Below are 9,066 nucleotides of genomic sequence, written 5' to 3' on the forward strand. Positions count from 1 at the left end.
TCTGGGCGTTATTTTCCATGATAAAATGGATTTTAGTGTTGCCAACGAAACATTAGGTAAAGCTGGAGGACGGACACTAGTAGGGATGATATAAAAAATTCACAATGTGAGCCTCTAAAAAGAATCTGCTGTTAATGAAGTAGTATGTTTCCTTAATTGACCACTTGTTCAATTACTGTTTTCTAACCAATGACATAAGGTTCTAAGCCATGCCATTCCTATATGAATACCTAAAGAAAAACTACTCCGGTGTGCTAAAACAGAGGCGAAAGATACTAGAGGGACATTCAAACTCAAAAAGTCAAAATATACTGACAACGCCATGGCTAAAAAAGAAAAAGATAACAAAAGTACTCAAAACACAACTAAGAAAACTAAAGACTGAGCAAAACGAACCCCACCAAAAACTGATGGTGATCGCAGGTGCCCCGGAAGGGTAAGCAGATCCTGCTCCACACGTTTCACCCGTCGTGTTGCTCATGTTAGTACAAACCCGGTTATTAGTCCAATTCGGTAGGTCACATTCGGGAAAAGGGGACGGGATTGTAGTTACGACATTAGGAACATATCCGCTATCACCTGTGAAACGGATATTCCATAACGATCAACCAACTCGTGATGGCGTCTGTAAAATTACGAAGGGATGATTTCAACTTCAACACTTGGAACTCTTAGTTTAATAGCTTCCTTGTGATCATCAATTCTCTATCAAGGAAATCATGATAGGAAATACAAGCTCTGGAATATCGTATCAACTGGGAGATGTATACTCCGTATGCAGACGTTGCTGGAATGATGCTACATAGAAATGGAAAATTCACAAAGAGTTTTGTTTTCAACCGACCCTCAATATCAATTTCTAGATGTTAGTCAAGATATGAGGCAGACTTAACTGTATTGGTGTATCCTTTATCTCAAGTTCGATGGGATAGATGCGTTCAACATAGTCACCAAATTTTGAATTATTTAGTGAGAGAACATCATCTATATAGCGGAAAGTAAAGTTAAAGGATAAAATATGTTTGCCCAGTTCCACTTTTCGATTTGGCAACAGCAAAAAAACCCCGATTGATTACAAGTGGATTGCACATTGGATTGTATTCATGAAATGTCGAATCGTAGTGACAGATTTTATCACTTCTTGAAACATTGTTCAATTCGGACTGGTATATAAAAGTGGATGGCCATTTGTTTTGGCTCTGCATGCGTGGAATGATATCCAGACATACTTAATGTTTTCATTATCATCTGCTTCATGCCACCTGTGTTATCATTTTGTTAACTCATGTATGTAAGGATAGAGTTGCACAATTGACTAATTATACCAGGTTTGCATACATGCATTTCTCGTTAGGCAATTGACAAAGTGCATAAAATTGAGAATGGAAATGGGGAATGTGTCAAAGAGACAACAACCCGACCAAACAGCAGAAAACAGCCGACGGCCACCAATGGGTCTTCAACACAGCAAGATAATCCCGCATCCGGAGGCAGGCTTCAGCTAGCCCCTAAATAAAATGTGTACTAGTTCAATGAAAATGGACTTCACACTAAACTCCAAAACATATAAATGAACTAAAATTAAAAAACATACAAGACTAACAATGGCCAGAGGCTCCTGACTTGGGACAGGCGCAAAAATGCGACGGGGTTAAACATGTTTTTGTGAGATCTCAACCCTCCCCCTATACCTCAATGTAGAATAAACAAACACACAGTAATACGCACAGTAAAACTCAGTTCAAAAGAAGTCCGAGTCTGATGTCAGAATAGGTAACTTAAGAAACTAAGCAAAATAACAATGATACATAAATTAACAAGAGACTACTAGCAATTACTGACATGCCAGCTCCAGACCTCGATTAAACTGATTGAAAGATTATGTCTTCATCATATGAAAATCAACCACAATCCCTCCCGTTAGGCGTTTAGTATCATACCATCATAAAATATATGAGAAGAACATAACCCGTATCATGCCAATTACTGGTTTTAGAATAAATGTGTTTATTTCCGATGCAAAGACCCTATGAGTGAATCAATATTAATACCAAAATGTGCCATCTTTAATGATATGACAACAGTATCATAACTCTATATCCCTTCTGAATAAGTCTGTTTAAGGGTTTGGTTAGCTTTTGAGGTGAATGTCGACATTTTTGTGCTTTGTATAAAATATTACCATAAATAATTGGACGTGAAATACCTGAACGTATAAGGTGTCTGCATGTTGATTTATATTCACGAATGATGTCCTTGTACCGATGATAAAATTTAGTAAATGTTTTGACTAGTTTGTGATATCGAAAACCCTGGTGTAATAATTTTTCAGTAATACAGAGATTTCTTACGTTAAAATCAAATACGTTGTTACATATACGAGCGAATCGAACAAGTTGAGATATATAAACACCATAAGATGGTGACAAGGGCAGGATATATCTCTTTAGTGTAAATACTGAGGTCATATATGCATGTCCATAAAACGGTTATTACTAGATGTAAGTATGAAACGCATGGTCATATTTGGTTAGTGCTAGGATATATCTTATTCTATACTTATATTATTAGTTACTAAGTTATATCAGTAATACGAACAGTTGTGCTGGAGCGTAATATATTGGTTAAAGTATCAGAATATATAAGAGAAATGCATGTATTTCAAAGCATTACGTTATGACGAATTAGCCAAGTTAGACAAAAAAAATGCTGAAATATGGAAATGTTCGTACTATGTGACGATTCGTTAGCCGTAGTTGAACTCCTGTTGTTGTCAATGTTGTCCACCGCTGCTGTTGTAAAACCACCAGGATTCGCGGAAGGATCAACATATTCACAACTAAATGTCTCATAGATGGAATCTTCTAGTACTGTAGATGAATTGATAATTGGATCATACATAAACGACCAATGTAAACTGTACATTTTGTCATTTAGTACCTCCTTTACTGGTCCTAGCATCCAGTAGAAGGGTCATATACATTAAGAGATGGGTCAGTTGAGTTGAATATAATATTAAAGAAGAATGAAACAGAAGTAACTTCGAAATGGATTGCATTGTATTTGCCTCAATGGAATAATTCGACTGCATCTGAATATTTGCAAAAACGATAATCAACTAATGTTTTGTTGACTGTGGAAAAGACTTTTGCCTACATCATGTCTTCTGAACTATCCGTACGTGCAGATTATTCACGTATCGATGTCATACAAGCAGATTGTTGCGGTTGCCTGTTTAATTGCAACACCAAAATAATCATCCAACAGAAGAAGTAAGCAACTACCTTGTTAATGGCATGGCAAGCCTCAGATTACTGCAATTTTGTTTAGATCATTACTATGTTCTCTTCCACCTGATCATAAAGAAAAGTGATCGAGTCGAGAAGTTTTCATTCTAGATACGTCTAGCTTAAATATTGGAATACAGCCAGTATCTATACGTGCTCGTTGTAGACTACATTTCTGCAAGAATTGTACTGTAGTTACGATTTTCTATACTTTGTTCACAAATCTTTTGAAGTTTGGCTTCAGTATACAAATGTGGAATACACTTGGTATCATAGGGCACTTAGTTTTACTGAAGGTACGTCAAAACAAAAAAAACTGTGTAGCCTTATATAAGGGATATTTGTTGATTTTGATATTTTGAGACGGCCATCTTGGAAAAAGCCGCCATATTGAAATTTCAAGGTGGATCCATAGCTTATATTTTTCGAAACACCCCGCACTACTATCATACCAAATTTGGCCTTGAAGTTGATCTTTAATAAGTGATATACGTTGATTTTGATATTTTATGGCGGCTATCTTGGAAAAAGCAGCCATATTGAAATTGCAAGGTGGGTTCATAGCTAATAGTGTTTGAAACACCCAGAACTACTACCATGCCAAATTTGGTGCTTTTATCATCAAACCCACAATTTTGTCACCGATCTGCCGGACTAATAGCGAGTTGTATTTACTAGCATGGTAAATATACAGGTAGATCTGTAGGCTAAAGCAGTGGTGACAGTGACTATTGGTTAAAGTCGCGCAAATGTAATATTTTTTTTCGCGCAAATGTTATGTCCGTTAATTCCAAATCCGCACAAATGTAAAAAATAAAATAACAAAAATACAGAACTCCAAGGAAAATTCAAAACGGAAAGTCCCTTAACAAATGGCAAAACAAAAGCTCAAACACATCTGACGAATAAAAAACAACTGTCATATTCCTGACTTGGTACAGGCATTTTCTTATGTAGAAAATGTAGAAAATGGTGGATTAAACCTGGTTGTGTAGCTAGCTAGTAATTCGCCCGTCTGAGTACTGGTTTATCTATCATATAAGGTGAATCAGATCTAGACTCGTCCATTTTAGGGGATTTAGGCTTATGCTAAGGCTTATTCTGTTCTTTTTGAAAATGATTAATGACGGTTTGTAAGTTAGTAATAGTTCAATTATATTAAGTTAATATTAAAATTAAAAGACCTCCTTCCAAAAAGGATTGTTAATTAAAATCCTCTCAACCTCCGGGCTCGGGAATCTTAATATCCCTTTTTGTTGGGAGGTCTTTTAATGTCAATATTAACTTATCATTGAACTTTTACTATCATTGATTGGTTGGTGTTTAGCGCCACTTTCAGCACTATTGTGCCATTTCATGGCAGTCAGTTTTTTTGCTAGAGGGAGCCGGAGTGCCCGGAGAGAACCACCAACTTACAATCCTAGTCAATTAAGATTGGAGTCGAGCGCACCACCTGCCACGTGCGTGATTCAAACTCACAAACTCAGTGTTGACAGGCTAGTGATACAGTAGTTTGACTACTAGTACTTAGACCACTCGGCCATCGAGGCCCCCACTTTTACTATTACAAACATCATAATGTAATGATAAAATTAATTTAAGTGCAAACAATGAAGTATAATTTGTATTCGACCAAAACTTAGTTCGAAGATAAGTGCAATAAGGTATATATAACATTCGCAAAATGTGTTTTACGCCTTATTTCGAAAATTTCCCGTTTAAAATAACTCTTAACAAGACAAGTTTGTTTTACAATAACATATATTTTAAAATTCAGATCCGTGTTAACGTTGCTTTTCATCAATTTGTGGTTTAAAACGAAACAAAACCAGGTCTTTTATAAAGACAAAACCGGGTCCTGATGTAGTAAACAACATTGACAAATCATTCAATTTTGACATGACCCATTTTCTTCCTTCCATGCACAGGTGCATAGAAATACATTTTGAGATGCTCAAAGTGACTAGTCTTGCAATCTCCCTGTATATATCTTTCTTTCCGTACAATGTGCACAATTTAATGAAAAATTAGACAAATTCGAGGTAAAGTTATCATTTTGACGAGCAATTTTACTTATTTCTCTAGAACGGTTGTAGAAAATACTATATCTGACAATCGAAAATAGCTATATGTGTATATATCAATATATTTAATTTCATACAACTAGAGAATGAATAAACAAAAATACTAGCTTTTCTCTGTCTGTAGGTGATCCGTAACCGTAACCGTACCGGATATTAGATACTGTAACTTATACACAGGGTAAACGGTTTATTTCTATTATGTACACATTCCATTACCAGTTTGATACTGGACCCGAAATGTTCTATTTACAAATTATCTAACTAGTAAAATTTATTCATAAATTGAAATCAGTGAACTAAAATATGTACAACTGTTCTTGCTTTAACTATACAATCATTTCACTTTACAATATATTCAACTGATACAAATTTGTACAAATACCAATATGTCCTCGGTTAGGGACAAACTTGTCCTAGTGGTACAATTTGGTATCCTACTTAAGTTACGACTTGTACAAATAATACATGACAAGCTACAACTTGTACAAGTCTTATAGAACAGGCACCAACCTTGTCCTTTGTTGAACTGCAATGTAATTCCATATTAGAGAATACAATCTCTAATAATCACATACCGTACGTATCATGGCCATCGTCTTCGTAGACTAAAGACAAATTACACTGGATCTACTGCTATTATAATGGTTTTTAACGACCTTGACTGACTGTTAAGCCCTCGCACTGTCAGCTCGCAGCCCTAATGCGTTTGATAAGCATTGTGTCCTAGTGGTACAATTTGGTATCCTACTTAAGTTACGACTTGTACAAATAATACATGACAAGCTACAACTTGTACAAGTCTTATAGAACAGGCACCAACCCTGTCCTTTGTTGAACTGCAATGTAATTCCATATTAGAGAATACAATCTCTAATAATCACATACCGTACGTATCATGGCCATCGTCTTCGTAGACTAAAGACAAATTACACTGGATCTACTGCTATTATAATGGTTTTTAACGACCTTGACTGGCTGTTAAGCCCTCGCACTGTCGGCTCGCAGCCCTAATGCGTTTGATAAGCATTTTGTCCAAGTGGTACAATTTGGTATCCTACTTAAGTTACGACTTGTACAAATAATACATGACAAGCTACAACTTGTACAAGTCTTATAGAACAGGCACCAACCTTGTCCTTTGTTGAACTGCAATGTAATTCCATATTAGAGAATACAATCTCTAATAATCACATACCGTACGTATCATGGCCATCGTCTTCGTAGACTAAAGACAAGTTACACTGGATCTACTGCTATTATAATGGTTTTTAACGACCTTGACTGGCTGTTAAGCCCTCGCACTGTCGGCTCGCAGCCCTAATGCGTTTGATAAGCATTGGAATGTTTTTGTTGTCGTAAAGTTGGAAGGAGGCGGTCATTTTCGGCTCGTCCTTACCACTCATTTCACAGCAAGTGCCCCCCGCACTCCGCGCTGAATTTTGAACAGTGCAGAACTAAAATGAAGCAAACCACAGGTGAATTGTATAAAAATCAACCGTTCGGGGAAGGTATAAATCGGCTAAGAATTTGAGAAATAAAAGTTGAACGTTGTTGTATCCCTTGGCATGATTTTTATGTAGTTGAATATTTCATGCATATTATGGACGATTTCAAAACAGTTTATCCAATAGGTAGGTTTTCCAAGGTAGGTCCAATGGGATGAAGGGCGGAAAATTTGACCCTGCCATTGGAAAACGAGGGAATTACGTTCATGATAAATTGCTATTATTATTTTCGACAAAAATCATGAATCTCAAATTAAAAAGGGTTAAATAGGGTAACCTTAAAACACTCATTTGAAATGTGTGACATACTGATTTGTTAATTCGTGAGCCGATAAAACACCAGTTGGAGATTATTTCATATGTATAGTGTTTTTAGAAACCAGATATACATTATCACGTTAATACTGTACATGTATCTCCGCTTGTTTGAATTTAAAGGCTTGGATGACAAAATATCTCCTCAATTTAGAAGACTATAATGTTCGCATTACAAAATCCAATAAAATCGTCTCAAAATTAAACAACATGAATGGAAGAATGACCACACAGACAGGTGAGAGCAGTACAATGTCTCAAGAAGTTTACCAGATCAAACGAAGAGATCAACATTTGTCGACCTTATCTAATCAACAGTTAGTATATTTTGACGATAAGGAATAAGGTTAACAACTTGATTCATATCACGATGATTTCTTTTTTTTTTTTATATTTCTTGCTATTTATGCCGGTAGGTAAAACAGATTAATGTGAATAACTGGATATTGGTAAACTTTAACACAGACGTATAAAAGAGGGACGAAAGATACCAGAGGGACAGTCAAACTCATAGATCGAAAACAAACTGACAACGCCATGGCCAAAAATAAAAAGACAAACAGACAAATAATAGTACAGATGACACAACATAGAAAACTAAAGACTAAGCAACACGAACCCCACCAAAAACTGGGGGTGATCTCAGGTGCTCCGGAAGGGTAAGCAGATCCTGCTCCACATGTGGCACCCGTCGTGTTGCTTATGTTATTAAAAATCCGGTAAATAGTCTAATTCGGTAAGTCACATTCGTGAAAAGGGAAGGGTATTGTAGTTACGACATAAGGAACATATCCGATATCATCTGTGAAACGCTTATTCCATAACGGTCAACCAACTCGTGATGGCGTCCTTAAAATTTACGAAGGGATGATTTCAACTTCACCATTTGGAACTCTTGGCTTAATAACTTCCTTGTGAGCAGCAATCCTCTATCAAGGAAATCATGATAGGAAACACAAGCCCGGGAATATCGTATCAATTGGGAGATATATACTCCGTATGCAGGCGCTGCTGGAATGTTGCTACATAGAAATGGAGAGTTCACAATTGGGAAGCTGAAATCATCTCTTTTGTCGTAAAGTTTTGTTTTCAACCGACCCTCATTGTCAATTTCTAGATGTAAGTCAAGATATGAGGCAGACTTAACTGTATCTGTAGTATCCTTTATCTCTAGTTCGATGGGATAGATTCGTTCAACATAGTCACCAAATTTTGTATTATTTAGTGAGAGAACATCATCTATATAGCGGAACGTAGAGTTAAAGGATATTGCTAACTTCTTATCTTTCTTCCTAAGAAGTTCCTGTATGAAGTCAGCCTCATAATAATAAAGAAACAAGTCGGCAAGAAGAGGGACACAATTGGTTCCCATTGGAATTCCGACAGTCTGTTGAAAAACACGTCCTCCAAACGTAACAAATGTGTTGTCAATCAAAAAATCAAGCATCTTGATAATGTCAGTTTCAGAGAATTTTTTGTTTAAATCAGATCTAGAGTGATTCTTTACAAAGTAGGATTTATCCCTCCCCAAGACATGATACTTGTATCTACGTTCGCCATTCTTTTTAATGAAACAAAGTAATACCAACTCTTTCAATTTGTATTTTAGTTTGGAATGGGGAATACTTGTGTAAAGTGTAGAAAAGTCAAATGTTTTAATACTATTGCAAGATGAGAGAGTCTTAGATTGTATGTACTCTAAAAGATCTTTGGAATTTTTTAGTATCCACATCTGATTCACGCCACCTCTAGAATAGGCAGTTTCACAATAACTTTGGAGCCCGGCTTTGATTGCTGATAAAATAGATGTTAATAATTTAGAAAGAGGTTTCGTGGAGCACTTGGAAGACCCAGCAATATACCGTTGTTTGTAAG

This window comes from Mytilus californianus, unplaced genomic scaffold, assembly GCF_021869535.1.
Source record: "Mytilus californianus isolate M0D057914Y unplaced genomic scaffold, xbMytCali1.0.p SCAF_2, whole genome shotgun sequence".
Classification (NCBI taxonomy): domain Eukaryota; kingdom Metazoa; phylum Mollusca; class Bivalvia; order Mytilida; family Mytilidae; genus Mytilus; species Mytilus californianus.